The sequence below is a fragment of the Neomonachus schauinslandi genome, chromosome 5 (genome assembly GCF_002201575.2).
Source record: "Neomonachus schauinslandi chromosome 5, ASM220157v2, whole genome shotgun sequence".
Lineage (NCBI taxonomy): Eukaryota > Metazoa > Chordata > Mammalia > Carnivora > Phocidae > Neomonachus > Neomonachus schauinslandi.
In genome coordinates this window covers 140,601,020-140,622,225 of record NC_058407.1, presented here as the reverse complement: position 1 = coordinate 140,622,225, position 21,206 = coordinate 140,601,020, and the positions used below count along the sequence as shown (strand labels likewise).

The 21,206-nt window shown below is 48.8% G+C and overlaps 1 long non-coding RNA gene and 1 pseudogene across 1 annotated transcript; both read left to right on the top strand.

Annotated features, from left to right (window-relative positions):
• The first annotated feature begins 453 nt into the window (after positions 1 to 453).
• Positions 454 to 20,271, top strand: LOC110588009. Its single transcript, XR_002480788.1, has 3 exons — positions 454 to 684; positions 5,741 to 5,876; positions 20,089 to 20,271. It is a non-coding gene; the product is annotated as an uncharacterized LOC110588009 (long non-coding RNA).
• Positions 7,379 to 7,480, top strand: LOC123325056 (annotated as a pseudogene).
• Positions 20,272 to 21,206: the final 935 nt, after the last annotated feature.

The following is a 21,206-nucleotide window of genomic DNA, read 5'->3' as shown; positions in this document are numbered from 1 at the left end:
CGAATGCGTAATTTGAAGCAGGGTGTGGGAAACAACTCTGGACAGTGAAATGTTCTGGAGCTAGTAACAGTGGGATCTTAAACTCCTGGAGGCAGAGAGTCCATGTGGAGGGTCATCTTGCTAGAGTTGGGACTTCAGGTCAAGGGGCTCAGGAAGGCAGTTGGGGGAATAAAACCCCCACTGATTTGTCAAGGCTCTCCATGGACCAAACCCAGTGGGAAGTCAGAGGTCAAGGGAGTGTTGATTAGCCCATGCAGATAAATTCTAGGGCACAGTACAGGTGGAGAGGATGCAAAAAGGACCTGGAGGAGCAAATGAAAGATATCCAGCATAACCTGCAACCTGACTTCTACTGGTTTATTAAGAGTTTACAGGTCTTGAGTACTTACTCTGTGTGAGGTGTGTCCATTATCCCGTTGCATTTTCTCTAAACCCCGTTTTCTCCATCTGACAGATAAGGAAACTGACTAGTGAAACAACTTGAGGAATGGAGATGTAAACAGCTAAGCTGCCACCTGCCTCTCCGGGACCGTATCTTGTGTATGGTACTTCCTCTGTGGACGTTTGTGCAATGGATGGATGAATGAATGAATGAGGAGAAAACACACATAGGATTAGATGGTGCATCTCCCTGAAGATCCTTAGTGTGCCTGCTCTCCATGGGACCGGAGGCTCTCTGCAAAGGTGGGTCCCGTGCCTGTTGGTATCTCTATTGCTAGCTTGTAGTGAGCCAGGTATTCAGGTTAAAAGAGCAGGTATCTAGATCTGAAAAAAACCTTGGACTTCTGGGCTTTCCTAGTGGAAGCTTTTGGAAGTAAGCAATTTTCTCTCTCTGAAGCCATCTTGATCCAGTCCTGATTTCTGGTGCCCCCACAACCTGGGCAGAGGCCCAGGGTGCTGCCTCAGCTCTTACCCATCGCTCCACCCACAAGCTCAGTCCTGCTAACTGCATCGCTGGTGCTGCTCTTGGAACACGGCATTCTTCAGGGATAAACTAGCTACCAGTGGGGTGGGGACTTTTACCAGCATCCCTAAAATGGCCTGCTGTGGAGGAGAAAGCTCAGCGTAAAGACATTGTTTCCTTTCTCTGTGGTCCCTCTTTCTGCACCATCTCCTGTCTTTACAGTCCCCTTTTCTTGGCCTCTTTCTTCCTAGAGAGCCCCACCCAGTCTTGCACTTGTTGCTCGCTCATTGTCCCAGCTCCTCAAGCATGGAGGAGGAAGCTAACATAGATTGATCACCTGCTGTGTGCCTGCCACTACGCCCCATGGGTGCTCTCCATCATCCCATTTTTTTTTTTTTAAAGATTTTATTTATTGGGGCGCCTGGGTGGCTCAGTTGGTTAAGCGACTGCCTTCGGCTCAGGTCATGATCCTCGAGTCCTGGGATCGAGTCCCGCATCGGGCTCCCTGCTCGGCAGGGAGTCTGCTTCTCCCTCTGACCCTCCTCCCTCTCATGCTCTCTGTCTCTCATTCTCTCTCTCTCAAATAAATAAATAAAATCTTTAAAAAGAAAAAAGATTTTATTTATTTATTTTTTAGAGAGCGAGCGAGAGAGAAACAGCATGAGAGGGGAGAGGGTTAGAGGGAGAAGCAGGCTCCCCGCTGAGCCGGGAGCCCGATGTGGGACTCGATCCCAGGACCCTGGGATCATGACCTGAGCCGAAGGCAGACGCTTAACCATCTGAGCCACCCAGGCGCCCTCCATCATCCCATTTCATTTCTTAGTGAGACACTAGGTAGGGAGTGCTAGGGAGGGGCCTTGCAAATGGAAAACCAAGACTTTGGGTGGGTAACCAAACCCAGCTGTTTAGGGTAGAGCTGCCATTTGACCTCTGGTCTAATTCCAAGGCCATCCTGGTACACTTCTCACCCAGAATAAAGCCTGCTGCTGCACTATTTGGGTTCGTGTTGACCCTTGCTCTTCGGAGACTTTTCCTTGTGCTGTGGCCTGTGTCCCTGGACTTGGGCATGTAGAATGTGCTGTTTCAGCCCGCCCTGGTGGGTTTCCGTATGGATCTGCCTAACGTTTGATTCCATCCACATTCTGTGGGTCCTCCTTCAGTCCTTTGCTGATGACATCTCCTCCACATGGTAGGCCAGTTGACCTGTTTCTGAACGGCAACATGCAACCCATTCTCTAAAGCCCAACTCATGTGCCACCTCCCTGATGATGTCCCTCCAAACTCATTCACTTCCAGATTCCCAGACTCACCTTGTGAGCCTCTCCTAAAGGATTGAGCGCATTATTTCCTGTATTTACAGTAGTTCAGGTGTGCAACTTATTTACTTTGTTGAGGGCAGGGTCTATCCTGCAACAGTGTTCATTTCTCCAACTTCTCACAGAGGACCTTACAGCTTAGTAAGCCACCGGGGGGGGGGGGGGGAAGGTGTCAAGGGAGCTCTTTGTGGCGAAAGGGGTTTGTAAAATGATTTATCCCTCGACTTTACATGCTGACTTTGCTTAAAACAAGATTCATCTGCAAGATAAATGCCTGGGTTGAGTCTGGAGGATGGGCGGTGGAGGACAGCTTGTGTTTTTCTTGAGGAGCTTTGAATTTGGGGAAATGAAGAGATGCTGATGAGGGCAGGCAGTGGATAACAGGCTGGGCAGGTGGATGGCCCTACACATCTGTCTGTCCAGATGGGATCTCAAGAGTGGTTAGCTGTGTCCCTTGACCTTTATCATGGGCTGCAGCTTCTCTAAGGCCATCCCCTGTGCTCCCTGAGTCCCTTTATGTTTGCTGTCATAGATAAAGGCCATCATGCCTGCTTTCACCACCAAGGGTGGGGGAGTCCTTGGCTGGAACAGCAGCACCCCCTCCCTGGGACTTGAGTCGACTCAGAGCACCCATATCCCATGTGACCCAAGACAGACAGACGCTGGGGCCCTGCAGCAGAGAGCCCACGGGTGTGGGCTGGCATGACTCACCTGCTCTGTCGCCGCCTACAGCTGGGTTTGGAGCACTTGGGAATCAGATCTCTTCCCTAGGAGAGGCATACAAGGCTCTCTTTGCAGTTAGCAGCTTGGGGTCCTGCTCATGCAAATGCCTGTCACTGTCCCGGCATCTCAAGGTCCAGATGAGTGGGGAGTCATCCAGTTGCAGGGGCACAGGAACAGGTAGAAGCAGCAGCTGAGAAAACAGTGCCTTGATCTGGGCATCAGACAACCTCGGTAGTAACCAGGCCCCGCCAGGAGCTCACTGTGCAGCTCTGAAGGAAAGGGGTTTGTTCTTTCAGGAAACATGTTTTTGACCACCTACTCCTGCTGAGTGAAATAAAGACAAGGCGACCATAAGAAGGCAAAACCTATCCCTACCCCTGGTGGTTTCTCAGTCTCTATGAAATCAGCTCGAGTCAGGGTGATAAAGGCTGTAGGGAGGTGTTTGGGGAGCATGGAAGAGAAACTGACTCGTGTTTGCTGGGGGGATGAGCCAGCGCTGGAGGCATTTGAGCTGGGCCTTGAAATTGGGATCCTCCCTGCCAACCATGGGGAAACTTGCATCTTTGGGGAGTGTTGTGCAGTATATCACCGGGGGCAGGGCCAGGTGGGGATGAAGTCAGGGGGATGCAGAGAGGAGATTAGACTCGAAGGCCTGTCTGGGTCTTGCAGCGAAGGGCCTTCGTGGGTCACGCGGACATTGGACCTTCTGAAGGTGGAGGGCAGACACTGAACTAACTAATCTGTGTTGTAGAAAGATCGCTGTGGCAGCAATATGGAGGATGGATTGGAAGGTCAAAGATGCAGAGAGACATTGGGTAGAACAGGGTTAGACTACCACAGGAAAGAATGTTTGAGGACCTCACCTGTGGGCTTAGAGAAGAGCGTTGGATCAGGAAGTCCCTAAAACGGAAGTTCTCTGCCTCCGAACTCACTTGGGCATTTGGTTCTTCCCCTGCCCCCCTCCCCGGCTCCTAGTTGATTACCTTGATTGCTTACTTGTGCTCCATTCTGGGGGTGCTCTGACCCATTTGGGTTTTGACCCTATTCAGTCTCCCTGGTTGTCAGTTGTGTCCACCCAGCACTTGAGGGGAGACCTCAGCACCTTGGAGGCCAGCTGGTAGGAAGCTGTACTGTGTCCCAGGGTCCTCCCCACTCCCACCCTGGCCCTGACTCCCCTCTCTCCTCTGGCATCATCCTCGAGTCCCCAGATTGGAAATGTCCACTGCGCCACTTCCATTACTCTTTCCAAGAGGAGGAATGAGACACTATGTCTCATTGGAAGATGTTGACAAGCAGGGACTAGAAAAACGGATTAAAGGGACCCTGGGATGTTGGTCTTGGAGAGAACCAAAGGTGAACTACAGGGCAGTCCCACAGAGTGACCCAACACATCTGAGCCCCTTGATTTAAATTTAGATCAGTTCTATAATCTTAAAACCAGAAGTGGGTGTCTTCTCCTAATCCCGTCCCTGTCATCCCAGGCTAGGGTTACAAGCACTGCCCCTTCTTGCTCTACTTGTTTGTACAAGTGTCATCCCATGATTCTTGGGCCGATAGATTTTGGCAGCCAGTCAACAAACAGGTTGTTGGACCTACTCTGTTCCCACCTCATGCTGGCTCGGATAGGATAGAGACACCCCCTGCTCTGTGCTCAAGGAATCATATTTTAGTCTAGTTGGGAAGGCAAGACGCATGGGGGTAACAGCCAGAGAGCAGAAAAGGTGAGTAGTTAAGAGGGTGGTTAAGGTTTGGTGGGACGTGCTGCAAGTCCACAGAGCCTGAGGAAGGACGGAGCAGATGGTGCCGGGGCAGGAACCAGCCCAGAGCTAGCTGGTGGTCTAAGCTGGATCCCAGCCAGCCTCAGTCTGAGGTGGGGGGCCAAGGTGGACTTGCTGCTGCCCTTGCAAGGGGCTGTTCATGCTATTTCCTCAGTCTGCATCTTCCTACTTGTCAAGATTCTCCATTCATCCTTCAAGGCCCAACTTCAATGCCTCTTTTTTCGTGAAGACTCTTCCTTTCCACTAGCCAGCATGGTGCTGATCTTCCACAGCCCTTTCCTGATAACTTCCATCTTGTTGTGTATTTGTGATGAGCAAGAGTTTAGCAGATTCCATTCTCCCCGGTGTACGCGTTTTATAAAATCAGTTCTTGGGCGCCTGGGTGGCTCAGTCGGTTAAGCGACTGCCTTCGGCTCGGGTCATGATCCCAGAGTCCTGGGATCAGGTCCCACATCAAGGTCCCTGCTCGGCGGGGAGCCTACTTCTCCCTCTCCCACTCCCCCTGCTTGTGTTCCCTCTCTCGCTGTGTCTCTCTCTGTCAAATTAAAAAAAAAAAAAAAATATATATATATATAAAATCAGTTCTTTAAAAGCAATCCTAAAACCAGAAGGGGGAAATGGCTGCTTTCTGGGGCCAGTTTCTGGCAGGGGACACACGGTGAAATGCAAGATCACTGTAAGCTGGACTTGTGTGGCCACACAAGAGAAGGGTATCCTGTGGTCTCTTGGTCTTGACCTTTCAGGACCAAAGGGACAAGAGGAGGGTGTAAGTGGCAAGAATACCCTCCCTTAGCTTATGGAAAGAGTCTTGGAATCAGAAGAGTTGGGGACTAGTTCTGATTCCATTTTTGGTGACGATATACTTGCCTTATGGACCGTCTGGGATTGTTCTGTGAACCAAATGAGATAAGAAATATGTGAGTTCTTTGGAAAGTATAAAGTGTTACTAGAATAAGAGGCATCATTGTGTTTTCCTCTTATTCCTGATTCCCTACCTCTCCTTCATTTTTTCTGTGAAGAAACTCTCAAGTCACCAGCTGCTAAGGCCAGCTGGGAGGAGCCTAGCCCGTCTCCGCCAAGTTCTCGTGTAGGCCCAAAGACTAGATCCAACGTCGAAGGATGTGGTTTTTTGGCTTCCAAATCAGGTAACTCTGGGTAAGTCACTTCAGCTCTCTATGCCTTCGTATCCTCATGTGTAAACGGGAGGTAATAACGTACTCCTCCCACCTCCTAGGGCTCCTGGGTGGATCAGCCGAGACCGTGAATGTGACAGCGCCTTGTAAACTGTAAAGGTCTGTCCAAACGCTATGGATTTACTTTTTAATCCGTGCTTGAGGGCTCTGGATGAAACTTGCCAAGACTGTTGCACATCTAGACAGTGACATCATATGCATGTTATTGGAGCCCAGGGTGGGGCACAGAAGGCCGCCCCAGAGTCTCGGGGGCAGGGTAGAATGCAGAAAGGAGCCCCACCCCCTGCCTGCCTGTAGTCAACCTGATCCCCTGGTCCCACCTGAAGAAATGCCATCTCCTGGTTTCCAAAGTGTCAGAGGCTCTGCCATGACCTCTGTATTTAGGGGACACTTGGACCACAGTTCAAGAGTAGGGGCTATTGTGACTTAGTTCCCTGTCTCTGGGGTCTCAGCTTGGTGCCTGGACATGGCAGGCCTTCAGGGTAGGGCTGTTGTAGAACAAAACACAGGTAGTATGTTTTTTGGGAGCTCGAGTCATTGTCTTCTTACTTCCTTTGTTTGCAAATTCCAGTTGTAGAAAAACATTACAGAAAAAAAAAAAAGCTTCAGAGAAATGGTAGCCTGATGTGTGCCGGGAAACTGAGTGGCTAGCGTTAATGGAAGGTCAGGCTTCTGAGATGGGGTGTCACCATCTCGGTGCTTTATTAATCCCAGGGGGCGGTGAAGCCCGTTTAATGGGAAAGGCTCTCCCCCCGAGTGTGTGTCCATCTCGGTTTTGAATCCCTTCGTTGGCCCTGCTGGTCACTGGAGCTGAAAGGAAATGGTTTAGGCACCAAATATTTGTGAGTATCTATTTGTGCTTGGCCCTGTACTGGGAGCTTTGGAGAATATGAAAAAGGTCAAGTTGTGGCTTCTGTGTTGGATGCACTCAGACCAGATTTGAGAAGACAAGGCGACTGTGGAGGAGCAGGGGATTTGGGCTGGCAGGCCTGCGTGCGCAGGGCCAAGGGAGTGGTAGATAATTACTGGCAGAGGAAGGCAGAGGCAAAGATCCTCAGTGGCTCTCAGGGGCAGGTAAGCTTTCTGGAGGAGGTGGAGATATGTGAAGAAGACAGAGTCAATCACTGAGACTCATCTCTGCTCCCTTTCTGGCCCCAATTAGGAGACTGAATCTGTCTTCTATTGCTGCCTAACAAATGTCCCAGCGTAGCAGCTCAACATGGCACCTGCTCGTTACGTCCCATTGCTGCCGGTCATGGGTCCAGGCAGGCCACGCTGGCTGCTGGCTGGGGGTTGCTCTCGGCTCGGCTCCCCGAGGCCACTCAGTCTTTTCCATGTGTCCCTCCATCTTCAGTCCAGCGGTGGGACCTCACATCCCCCCGTGCTTTGAGTCTCTGACTTCCTCTTCTGTTATCAGCGGGAGAAAACCCTTTGCTTTTTTTTTTTTTTAAAGATTTTATTTATATCGCTTCTCGGCCTTTTGGCTAAGATCAAGTGTAGTATCTGTTCTTATCAGTTTAAAGATTTTATTTATTTATTTGACAGAGATAGCGAGAGGGAACAGAAGCAGGGGGAGTGAGAGAGGGAGAAGCAGGCTTCCCGCAGAGCAGGGAGCCCGATGCGGGGCTCAATCCCAGGACCCCGGGATCATGACCTGAGCCGAAGGCAGACGCTTAACGACTGAGCCACCCAGGCGCCCCCCCCTTTTTTTTTAAAGATTATTTATTTGAGAGCGCGCGCGCGAGAGAGAGAGAGAGAGAGAGAGAGAGAGAGAACAGAGAGCATGCGAGTAGGGGGAGGGAGAGGGAGAAAGAGAATCTCAAGTCCACTCCCCACTGAGCACAGAGCCTGACGTGGGACTCGATCTCCACGACCCTGAGATCATGACCTGAGCCAAAATCATGAGTTGGACGCTTAACTCACTGAGCTGCCCAGGCCCCCTGGAAAACCCCTTTTTTTTTTTTTTTAAAGATTTTATTTATTTATTTGAGAGAGAGAGAATGAGAGAGAGAGCGAGAGCATGAGGGGGGGAGGATCAGAGGGAGAAGCAGACTCCCTGCCGAGCAGGGAGCCCGATGCGGGACTCGATCCTGGGACTCCGGGATCATGACCCGAGCCGAAGGCAGTCACCCAACCAACTAGCCACCCAGGTGCCCCCCTTTGGTTTTTTATTTTATTTTATTTTACTTTATGTATTTACTTGAGAGAGAGTGAGAGCGAGAGAGATCACAGAGGGAGAATCTGTGCAGCCATCACCACCATCCATCTCTAGAACTCTCCTCTTCTTGGAACACTGAAACTCTGCGTCTGTTAAACACTGACTCCCCATTCCCCAACCCCAGCCCCTGGCAACCACCATTTTACTTTCTGTCTTTATGAATGTTACTACCCTGGTACCTCACGTAAGTGGAATCATACACTATATTTGTCTTTTTGTGAGCGTCTTCTTTCACTTGGCACAATATCTTCAAGTTTTCTCCGTGATGTGACATGAGCCAGGATTTTCCTTTTTCGGGCAGAATAGATCCGTTGTACATATAGACCACATTTTGTTTCTCCACTCATCAGTTGTTGGGTCCTTGAGCTGCTTTCATCTTGTGGCTATGCAGAATAATTCTGCATATATAATAATGATATGAACATTGGTGTGCAAGTCTCTCTCCAAGACCCTACTTTCCATTATTTGGGGTATATACCCAGAAGTGACATTTCTGGATTATATGGTAATCCTGTTTTTAATTTTGGGGGATGACCACCATACTCTTTTCCACAGTGGCTGCACCAGGTTACACCCCTACCAACAGTGCGCGAGGGTTCTGATTTCTCCACATCCTCGCCAACACTTGCTAGTTTCTGTTTTTTTGGACAACAACCGTCCTGAATGGGTTTTGAGGTGGTATCTCATTGTTTTTTTTGCATTTCTCTAATGATGAGTGATGTTGAGCATCTTGTGCTTGTTGGTCATTTGTTTATGGGTCATGAGATCTTATTAGGATCTTACCACCCTTGTTGTAGGAAAAGTACGTAAAGAGGCAGAATGCTATGTGGAATAATGTTTGCTCAGGGCTGGGAGGTGGGGAGGAGCAGCGTGGGCACTGAGTGTGATGGGCACAGGCTTTCTTTTCCGGGGTAATGAAATGTGCTCACCTTAGTCGTGATGCTTTCACAACTCTGCACACATACTAAAAACCATTCAGTTGTGCGGTTTAAATGGGTAAATTTTATGCTATGTGAAGTGTCTCTCCATAAAGGTGTTCTAAAATGCTGCCTTTTGGAAGTAGAACAGTAAAGGTGGTAACAGTGATTGTTGCTGTTGCATTAGCCAGCTCTGTCGAGCAGAAGTGAATATGACCTCCTTGCGCTGGATCCACATTCCTCCCCAGAGTTTCAGTCACCCTGTCTCCCTCTGGTGTCCCAAATCAAATTTTGTTCCTTCGAGTCTGATTCTGTCTTAGGTTCTTCTAACCCAGGAGACGTCTTTTGTCATCTGTATTTGGCAGAGATGGAAAGTTAGGGCAGAATCAGCCAGCCTGGGGTATCTCTGGGCCTCACACCCTCATCCCAGACTTGCAGGGGCTCATGGGAGGGAGAATGTCATGGTTGGCGGAGCCCATCAGGAATGGGGGGGAGCAGTTGCCTGAGCTGTATTACATAAGGGCCCTAAAAGTGCCCCCCCCATACCCACACCTGTCATAACCCCTTCATCGTCTGTGGTGCATGAAGTCACACTGTTTGTCTTCTTTGTCCTGTCAGTCTAAGTGAAGCTGGGTTTTGAGGGCATAAGAGTCAAGGGTGTCATGAGTTGGGGAAAGGAAAACTGAAATGGAAGGCAGCCCTGCACATGTCACCGTGGCCTGAGGCCAGACCCAAGCTGACCTGGAAGCCTCGCCAAGACCTTGTGCTTTCTCAGGCTGAGAGCCTTTGGGCTTCAGTCACAGAATTGCATGAGTACAGAGAGCTTTTCTGAGGCTTCACTCTGCATGACTCCAACTTCACACATCTCCCCTGGGTAGATCTGGAGGCCCCCTTGCATGCTTACTGGCCCAGGAAGAAAGATAAGGGGCTAAGAAAGGTAGAGGAAAGATGGCAAATATCTGAAGGTGAGAAGTGCCAGCAGCACATTTGGGTAGAATTGGGGGTAGAGGGTTGTCAAGCCCCTCTCGTCCAACGATGATGCTTCCGGAGGTCCTAGGCATTACCAAAAAGAGTGTCAGCCCTCCACCCACCATCCTTTTCAAAACGAGGTACCGGATCCAAGAGAGGAAGTGGCCAGCCCAGGGCTGCATGGCCAATTAGTAATAGAGCTCCTAGCTCCTCGCTCTCCTGCCTGTTCCTCTCAAGCTCCACACAGCTCCTGTAGCCCTGCCAACAGCCTCTGGTTCCAGAGCCTTCGTGGCAAAGGTGGAGCTGGGATCGCGGACCTCAGGGCACCTCTGTGCATCTGAGCTGCAAACATTTGCCCTTCCCCACGTGACTCCTGTGGCTTTCTGTGGAGTGGGCTTCTCTCCTGGTTTGCTGTCTCCCTTCTCAGCTGCAGCCCCCCCCCCCCCCCCCGCAGCTCCCACGCCTGCACCATCTGGAATGGAAATTGTGCTGAGGAGCTCCACAGCTTTGCCCACTCCCTCCGCCATGTTCTGCCGAGTGTGGGCCCACACCAACGCAGACTCACTCAGTACAGAGAGTTCTCCTTTTTATTTATCTCTGATTGCTTAGAATAAAATGTTGCTTCTCAGACTTCAGAGTCTTCGCACTTAAGTAGTGACAATTAAAAAAAAATTATTTGCAAAATCTTCCCCTTGGTATTTAATACAGTTTCTCATGCTCTCCTGCTCTGATCTGCATGATGGACAAGGTCTGTGGCCTCAGTGGGTTAGATGCCTGAACTCTGTCCCCGTGGCCTCAGCCTGCAATGCTGCCATGGCGGGGAAGACCCCAGGGCTAAGCCCTCTGACTCTGTTCCTCCCACATGACACCTCATCCTGGGATTCGTCCCCCTGCAGGGCCACGGCCATGACACGCAGACCTCAGGGGCCACGGGCTCCCTGCCGCCCCTTGCGCCAAGAGGCAACGCAATCTTACCACTGCTTACCTTCACGAACACAAGGAGGAGAAGATTCCCACCCGGGGAGTAGCCTGGCTTCTCCAGCGGATTTCTGACCTAAGCCATTCCCAGATGATTGACATCACTGATGACAATGAATGAGCCAACTGTGTTGTCATAGTTGGATGCAAAAAACAGCCCTGTTGTTGAAACAGCACTGCGCCTGGGGAGTGACCAGACAATGTCTGGTCCCAGAGGTGAGGAAATCTGGGGATGGAAAGGGGGGAAACCGGGACAGAGGTGGAGAGAAGCAGGAACTGCATCTCCCCTTGCACAAGGGACGCAGTTCAGACTTTCCAAGACCGAGAAAGCCTTTTAGGACCCCTGACCTCAGGGAACAAATCTGGGCCATGGCAGCATTGCAGGCTGAGGCCACGGGGACAGAGTTCAGGCATCTAACCCACTGAGGCCACAGACCTTGTCCATCATGCAGATCAGAGCAGGAGAGCATGAGAAACTGTATTAAATACCATCTCTTTCGGGTACTGGAGCTTGGAGTTTGAAGGTTCAGGTTGTGTTTGCACCAGGGAGGCTTTCCCTAGGACCCTTGCCCATCTCTGCCATGAATCTTCCTGCAGCTCCTGGCCCTCACACAGGGCCTGACCAACACAGGGCCGAGAAAGCAGCCATGAAGCAATTGTTTCCACCTTGTAACCAGGAGCCACCTATCCCGGCCTCTGGCCTCTGTTCCCCCAGGCGAGCTATATCTCCTGCTGCCTCCATTCTGCTAAAGGCAGTCCCATCTGCCTGTCTTCCCCCTCATCCTCCCTCTGCCCAGCTGAGACCCACTGTGCCGGGACATTCTGTCCTTGGGAAGCCAGGCCAGTTGGCTGTCCTTTGTGCTGCTGTGTTCCCCCCTGCCTACCTCCTTGGGTGGTGACCAGCTGTTGACACGTCTGTACCCCCGACTAGACTCTGAGCTCGCTGAGGGAAGGGATGTTGGTATGGATCACGGACCTTGCTCTGTTCCTGTCACTTGCTAAGTGAGTGGATGAAGGAAGCAGCAGTTAGTGGGACCACATTTGCTAACCATGCTTCTGCATCCCGATTGTTTTTGGTGGCCTTACGTTTTGGGAGGGAAACGTATCTGCTGAGGGTAGGGAGAGGGGATAGGCAGGGGGCTCTGTGTAAGTTGCTTTTCCACTGATTCTGCAGTGTATGAGGTTCCTGTTGCTGCTGTAACAAATTACCACACTTGGTGGCCCTAAAAACACAAATATATTAGCCTGCAGTTCTGGGGTCAGAAGTCTGAAATGAGTCCCCCTGGATGAAAACCACGGGGTCTGTAGGTCTGTGTTCCTTCCGCAGGCTTCCATTTCCTTGTCGTACAGAGTCTGGAGTCAGCTGCATTCCTTGGCTTGCAGCCCCTTCCTCATATCACCCCAACATCTGACTCCCATGGTTTCATCTACTATGCACTCTGACCTCTTGCATCCCTCTAATGAGGACCCTTGTGGTTATACTGGGCCCACCAAGTCATGCAGGGTAATCTCTCCTTCTCAAGATCCTTAATCACCTCAGCAAAATCCCTTTTTCCATGTAAGGTGACATAGCCACTGGATCTGGGGATAAGGACGTAGACATCTTTTGGGGGGGCATTGTTCAGCCTGCCTCATGCAGGACACCCAGAGACCCAGCTTCTGCTGTGTGTTCCTGTTTGCGTGTCTCGCTTCTTCCCATTATTCAGGAGCTTGTGCTGGCTCTTTCAGGTGGACTCCCCCAACCCCCTCTCCCTCCAGCCAGATGCACCTCAACCTTGGTTCCTGCTGCTGAGCGTGACCACGAGCACTTCTCTGGTCAAAATGAGACCTTCCTTGGTCTGTGCATCTTTCCACTTCTGTGCTGATACTCCGAGAACCTTTCTTTCTTCTCTCTGGAATGTCCCCAGTTTGGCCCAGCCTGTCCCCCCCTTCCACCATGCTCCCCCCACTCTCAGGCAGAAGCCCTAGATTGGCAGACGCCTCCTCTTAATGACTACCACAGTGCTTTCCAATTCTTTGTTTGCAAGTGAGTCTGCGCCCCTAGACCACGAGGGAGCATCTTGGAGCATGGGGCCACACGTGATGAATCCCGGCATCCGGAGCCCTGGCACAGAGCACGTGTGGACAGAATGGTGGGAAGCGGCCTCTCTGCCGTTGGAGCCTTCATGGCGAGCACGATCTGCAGCCTGCACTGGGACAGCGCTTGGCATCTGCCGCCTATATCATGAGTTATTTTTTTCTCCATGTGCCCTGCTTCCCACCCCCACCCCCAAACACAATTAGAACAGAGGTCTCCAACCCTGCACAGAGTCTTGCAACCACCAGATGGTCTCAAGGTTGAGCCAAATGAAAATGCCACTGTTTGACCATTTTTGTCCAGGTGCAAGTGGTGGCCAAGTCTTCAGGCCTCCTTCCCTGCCTCTTCCTCCCTCCCTTCTGACACGGCCGCCCTTCAGACATAAAATACATATATATATATATATATATATATATAATGGCAAACTTGACATCAATTTATTGGTTTACATCAAGAGACAGAACTGCCAGACTAACCAGCTACATCTCCCTTTTGCAGCAGAAACATCTCCCCATAAAGACATCTTGGCATTACAGAGTTGCTTTGTAAGCAGCAAATCAGATGATCTCAAAAAAGAGTGTGCTCAGACTCAGGGGCCTGTGTGGGGATGGGCCAGCCCAAAGCAGATGCCCTGCCGCCCAGCTGGGTGCCCTCTCCGGCACACTGGTCGCACACGGTGGGTTTTCTCTGCAGGACAGAATGTGCCCTGTGAGGTGTACGCTCTGATTATCGCAGGGTCACAGGCAATCCTGGCACAGCCTGATCCCCACTGAGAGCAATTGCTACAGCCCACAGGGAAACCAGTGCTGCTGGCTTGGGTGATTGCTCATCTCTCTCTCCCTCCTTCATTTCTTCCTTTCTTCCTGTATTCTCTCTTTCTTTATTTTTTTCCTGGGGCCTCTTTTATTTTAAATTATGTTTTTTTTTTTAAAGATTTATTTATTTACTTTAGAGAGAGAGAGAACTCAGGGGGCAGGGGCAGAGGGAGAGACAGTCCCAAGCAGACTCCACGCGGGGCTCGATCTCAGAACCCTGAGAGCACGACCTGAGCCAAAACCAAGAGTCGGTTGCTTAACTGACTGGTGGTGGTGACTGCACCACCCGAGTGCTCCTTAATTACAGTTTATTCATTAAAATAAAATGCACAATTAAGTACACAGTTCAATAAGTTTTGACCAATATATACACTCATGTAGCTTCTATGTTAATTACCCAGGAGAGTTCATTTCCTTTTGCCTTTTCCAGTTAAGCATCTCCCCAAATGTCCATCAGCTGCAATGATAATGGATAAACAGAATGTGGTGTGTTTATACAACAGCATATTACACAGCAGTAGGAAAGAAATATGGACACCTGCTACAACACGGATGAACTCTTTTTTTTTTTTAAGATGTATTTACTTTGAGAGAGAGAGCACATGAGCTGGAGTGGGGGGAAGGGCAGAGGGAGAGAAGCAGACTCCTCACTGAGTGTGGAGCCTGATGAGGGGCTTGATGTGGGGCTCGATCTCATGACCCTGAGATCATGACCTGAGCCAAAACCAAGAGTTGGACACTTAACTGACTGCACCACCCACGTGCCCCTGGATGAATTTGGAAAGCATGATGCTGAGTGAAAGGAACCAGAAACAGAAGGCTTCAGAATAGATGAATCCATTTCTTTTTTTTTTTTTTTTAAGATTTTATTTATTTATTTCAGAAAGAGAGCACATGAGAGGGGGGAGGGGCAGAGGGAGAAGCAGACTCCCTGCCGAGCAGGGAGCCCGATGCGGGACTCGATCCTGGGACTCCAGGATCATGACCTGAGCTGAAGGCAGTCGCTTAACCAACTGAGCCACCCAGGCGCCCTAGATGAATCCATTTCTGCACAATGTCCAGAACTGGCTGATCTGTGGAGGCAGAAAGCAGATGCGTGGTTGACCGAATGGTGTGAAACGGTCTCTCTAGGGCTGGGCTGGGGGTTGGGGCTGAGCTAGTGGGTATCTGGTTTCTTCTGCAACTAGAGAGTAGTGACAGTTGCATAACTATGAATATACTAAAACCCACTGTGCTGCACCAATTAAAAAGGTGAACTTTATGGCATATGAAATATATTTCAATAAAGCTGTTATTAAAAAAAAAAAAGATATGGAACATTCCTGTCACCCCAGAAAGCCCTTGCTGCCTCTTCCCAGTCAGTCCTGCTCTACCTCCAGAAGCGGCCACAGTGGCATCTTCCCAGCAGAGATGAATTGTGTCTGTTCAGGAACTTCCTATAATTCAAATCATGTATCAGGTGCTCATTTGTGTAAGGCTTCTTCCAGCAGGCGTAATGTTTTTGAGATTTGCTCATGTTGTTAATGACAGTAGCTTGTGTCTTTTTTTTCTCCCCTGAGTAGAATGAATGACTTTACCACAGTTTCTTTCAGATGGACATCTGGGCTGTTTCCAGGTTAGAGCTATTATACATAAAGCTGGTATGGATATTCTTGTAAAAGTCTTTTCCTGGACATATGTTTACCTTTTTTTTTTTTTTAAGATTTTATTTATTTGACACAGAGAGAGCACACGAGCAGGGGGAGCGGCAGACAGAGGGAGAGGGAAAAGCAGGCTCCCTGCTGAGCAGGGAGCTGATGTGGGACTCGATTCCCAGGACCCTGGGATCATGACCTGAGCCTAAGGCAGATGCCCAACCTACTGAGCCACCCAGGTGCCCTCATTTACCTTTTTCTTAAATACCTAGAAATGGAATTGCTCTGTCTATGGTTTTATTTTTAGTTTTATAAGAAACTGATAGACTTTTTTCCAGAGTGGTTTTACCATTTTACACTCCCATCAACAGTGTATGAGAGTTTTGGTTGCTCCATATCCTCACTAACATTTGGTGGTGTTAGTCTGTTTAATTATAGCCATTAAGTTTGGTGTGTTGAAAATTTTAAATTTTTATGAATTTCAGTTGTAAATTTTCTTTAAAAAGATTATTTATTTCTTTATTTGAGACAGAGTGCATGAGAGCATGAGTGGGGGAAGGGGCAGAAGGGAGAGGAAGAAGCAGACTTCCCGCCGAGCAGGGAACCCGACATGGGGCTTGAGCCCAGGACTCCGAGATCATGACCCAAGTTGAAGGCATATACCTAACCGACCAAGCCACCCAGGTGCCCCTAGTTGTAAATTTTTTTAATGGTTAGTGCTTTTTGTGTTTTGCATAAGAGATATTTGCCTACTTCAAGGTCAAGGAGATATTTTTTCATTTTTTTTAAGATGCCGTATTTCATTTAGGTCTAGGATCCATTTCAGCTTAAGTTTTTGGTGTGATGTATGGAGTTGTGGTTCACTTTTTTTTTTCCCTCTTAGATGGAAAATTATTTCTATGTCTATCCAAAAATGTTGAAGATATTTGTCTTTCCCCATTGAATATCTTGGTTCCTTTGTTGAAAATCAGTTGCTTACATGTGTAGGTCTATTTCTGGACTCTGTTTGCTGTTCCATTGATCTATTTGTGTACCCTAATGCTAATGCCAAACTCTCTTTATTATTATTTATAGTAAATCTTAAAATCAGCTACTGTAAGCCCTTCAACTTTGTTCTTTACTAAGATTATTTTGGCTGTTCTAGTCCTTTTCATTTCTACTTAAATTGTTTAAATTTCTATTTAATTGACTGGTTGTTAATTTCTGAAAAGAAAGCCTTCTGGAATTTTGATTGGGATTACATTGAATCTGTAGATCAATCTGGAGGGAACTGACATCTTAACAGTATTGAGTCCTATAATCCATGAACATGGTGCATCTCTTCATTTATTTAGGTCTTCTTTTATTTCCCTTGATAACGTTTAGTAGCCTTTAGCATAGAAGTCTTGTATGTCTTTGGTTAAATTTATTACTAAGTGGCATTTTTATTTTAATAGAGGAAACTGGAAGCCACAGAGGGATGAAAGGGTGATAGGTGGACAGACACTGGGGCTGATGTTTGGGGTTGAGGCCCTATTCATAGCCCCAGATGATAACCAACAAGAAGCAGCTGGTCACACAGTGATTCTCACTGAGTCCCCTCCATCTGGATTTCAGAATCAAGCATGACAGCCAAGAAATCTGTGTTCTCTTATTCCCTCCCTGAACTGAGATGAACACCTTTTTAGTCCTCCCTTTTGGGCACCAGCTGTACTGTGAAGGTCAGGCACAGGCTGTTCCTGCTCACTGTCGCCTCCCGAGAGAAACTGCAGTGCCTCCAGCTCCTGATGAGCCTTCTTAGGCTGTTCCTTGAGCAACAGCGGCCAGTGACCTCCACGAGGGCCCGGCTTGGAGAGCCATGCTGTAGTGACTGGAAATGTGGCAAAATCAACCGCACACTTGGAAGAGAAGGAGAAAAGAAGAGATGGATGGGAAGAAGCAGAGTATGAGAGGGGAACTGAATGAGTGACTTTGATGGCAGAGTGCTGCTGGATCAGGGGCTGTGAATGCCTGCTGCCTGGGGTCTACCAGATGGCCAGGAACACCCACTAACACATCTGAGACTCCGTTTGGGTCTATTGTGTTACCTCAGTTTGGAGCCTTTTGCTTTTCCTCCTGTTACTAGGATATGTGTGTGTGTGTATACAAATATCATACATAGGGAGAGGTCTTACTGATAATTGGAGTGAGTCCATCAGAGGCATCCTGGAAGGGGGGATGTGTATTGAATGTCCTGCCACAAGCATGACAGAGAGAACAGCAGTCCTCAGGAGGTGCTCGGGGCCTTGCTAGGCAGACTTGAGGAAGCACATTTATCCCGTGCCATATAGGGAGGGGAAGAAGCTGTGGGAAAATATTTTGGCTTAATATGAAGAACTTTACGGGAGCTATACAGCCGGGGAATAGCCTTCCTTGCCTGATTATGATTTTCATATCCCTGGGATATACAAGCAGATACTGTCAGAGATTCCTGCACTGGGCTGGATCATGTGACCTCCAAGATCCATTTGATTCTCTAACACTTTACCAGGAGTTGATTAATGTTCTCCTCCCAAGAGGACTTCTCCTGGGGAAAGGAACCAAACGAAAGACTTTTTTGTTTAACTCTAACACTACTTATTGAATACTCCACATTTCTCCCAATATTTATAGCCACTTCTGATATTTATCAAGTTTCTATATTTGAATGGTTTTTGAGTTCCCTAGTCTGTTCTCTGGTGTGTTGTCTATCCCTCTGCTATTAGAACCATGCCGTCTTAATCATTATTTCTGATATGAGGATGTGAAGTCCGGGCACCTGGGTGGCTCAGTCAGTGAAGCATCTGCCTTTGGGCTCGGGTCATGATCCCGGGGTCCTGGGATTTAGCCCCGCATTGGGCTCCTTGCTCGGTGGGGAATCTGCTTCTCCCTCTCCCTCTGCCCCTACCCCTGCTCATGCTCTCTCTCTGGCTCGCTCTGTCTCTCTCAAATAAATATAATCTTTTTAAAAAAAAGGAGTGTAAATTCTTCCCACTTGGTTCTGCTTCAAATTTTCTTGGATATTCTTTAGTCAGTGCTCTTCCATATGAATCTAGGGTGAATTATGTCATATCCCATGTTGGGATAGGGACTTTGTGATTGTTATGAGGCTGATAGCCTTCTGAGAAAGACATTTTTAAAGGTGAAATCTCAGAGGCAGTGATGTGGAGAGGTGTTTCTGGCTGGGACTTGCCATTGCCCCTCAGATTATCCTGTGGCCAGTGTACAAGACCAGCCACGGTCCATTTCTCCATGTGGAGATGTCTTCCCCACCAACATCCCCACCAGTCATTTGGTTGGCCAGAGTGAGCTCTCCCAAATCTGTTGGGCTAGGCCTCCAGCTTTTTGCAGCTTCTATCCACGAGAAAGTGCCAGAAGGTGTGGCATCAGTATTGGAGGAGAGAGTGGGGGATATGGCTGCAAGAGACGCCTACTCAGGCACTTCACAGAGGGCACCCTTCTCTCAGAATCAGCTTGGAGCCAACTTTCCCTTCTTTGTATGACTCAGTCATCATTAATTAGAGAAGCTGCCTGAGCATTCTTCGTTTCAGTCAGAAGCCCTGCCCATGCTTAAACTGTTGGTGCTGTAGGAATATTCTCCTTTCTTACTTAAGGGCTCTTAGATATCTTGTCCTTTCCAGATAGACCTCTTTGGAGGGACAACCCCCCCCGCCCCCACCCAGCCCCCTTTATGATCCCTGCGGGGTGGAGGATAACACCTTTCCTTGTGCTTTCAGCTGGTCCCACCACTGAGGCATTTTCCCGAGATGTATGTCTGGGGTCTTTGATGGAGGAGCATCGTGGGGGCTGGAGATGAGGAACGCATTGGAGAGCCATGCTGTAGTGACTGGGAATGAGAGGCATCATGAGTGAAAGAAAAGAGCGTTGAGGTTGACAAGCCTGAATTTGTTTGCCCAGTTCTGACACGAATTAGCTGTGTGACCTTGGGTTGTCTCTTAGCTCACCTGAGCCTCTGTTTCTGCATCTACACCTGAGGTGATGGTGTCTCTTGGATTTGGTTGTTCAGATTATTCAATGGGATACTATGTGTGGAAGCACCTAGTGTGCTACTTGGCTTTGAGTAGGAGCTCAGTGGATCTTCAGTCCATCCAAGGCCTTCTTGGCGGCCTCCCAGCAGGTGCACCAGGGGTGGTGGGTGCCGAGGGAGCAGTCTTACTGTGTGGAAAGTCTTGGCACCTCTTAGGATTTCTGGAAAGAGCCATAGACTGTCCACTTGATGGTCTTCCAGAGCATGACCCGAGGAGTGGATACCCGACTCTATCAGTTATTTGTTTGCTTGCCACCCCAGTGTGGCCTGAAATTCCTCCCATTAGCAAATTCCGTTTTTAAATTGTGTTCTGGAATCCATAGATTCACCTGGGAAATAGTCTATAGTCTGTAGGCTGGAATGTAGAAAGCCGTTCTCGAGGGCAGAGAGGAAGGCCAGCTGTGTTGGCTGTCTCTCATTTAGCAGCACATTGGACCCTTTAAAAAATGAGATGAGTTGTCTGACACCTTGGAGCAGAGACTCTATCATTTACTTTTTTGTTTTATTTTGTTTTGTTTTAGCTAGAACACTGAGTACCGGCCCTGCTTGCAACAGAAGGTCATCAACATTTTCTGATGACCCAGTGAATGCTAAAAATTGTGTGATTCTGGGGCGCCGGGCTGGCTCAGTCAGAAGACCACGCGACTCCTGATCTTGGGATCGTGAGTTTGACCCCACGCTGGGTGTAGAAATTACTAAAAAAATAAGCTTAAAAAAATTTAAAAACTGTGTGATTCTGACACATGCTGCAACATGGATGAACCTTGAAGACATTATGTAAAGTGAAGTGATTCACACGTAGAAAGACAAATATTGTGTGATTTCACTTATATGAGGTCCCTGGAGCAGTCAACATCATGGAGACAGACTGTAGAATGGTGTCTACCAGGGGCTGCGGGGGGGACGCGGGGAGTTTGTGTTTAATGGGGGCAGAGTTCCAGAGGTGGATGGCGGTGACGGTTGCACGACATTGTGAATATGCTTCATGTCATAGAACTTATACTTAAAAATGGCTAAAATGGTAAATTTTATGTTATGTGTATTTTACCACAATAAAAAAAATATATGCTTGTAATCCAGACAGTGTCCTAATTTTTAAGACTGCGGCATAATGATTACTCAAAGGAAAATTCTGTGAATTACCATTGCAAGATGTAAAAATATCATCTGATTTGCTCAGTTATTCACCCAGTGCCCCTCGCCCGCTGGCTCCGTCCAAGCTCCTGAGCCAAGCCTGAAGATTTGAAGATTCGATTCCACTCTTACTCTTCCAGAGCTGGATTCTGAGGGTGAAGGCAGAAAGCTTCTGATTCCATGAGTGAAGCATTTGCTCCAGCAGGGAGGACTGAGGAAGAACAAGTTAATGCCCCTGGTGTTCGAGGCAGGATCCGTGGGGAGGCAGAGCACACACACACGATAGATGGGTCAGGGTGGGAGAACTCCGAAGGTCTGGAAACAAGTTTTGATTATTTACAGGTTTCACTTCTCTGTTTTTTGAGCAGGGTGTTTTGGCTGGGCGTGGTGAGGACATCCTGGGTGTGTCTGGCACTGAGGTCCCCCAAGCCCAGCCTCTATGTCACAGGATAGCTGAGAGTCTGGGGCCCAGGGTGGAGGGTGCGGGTAGGGACTGCGGGTGTCT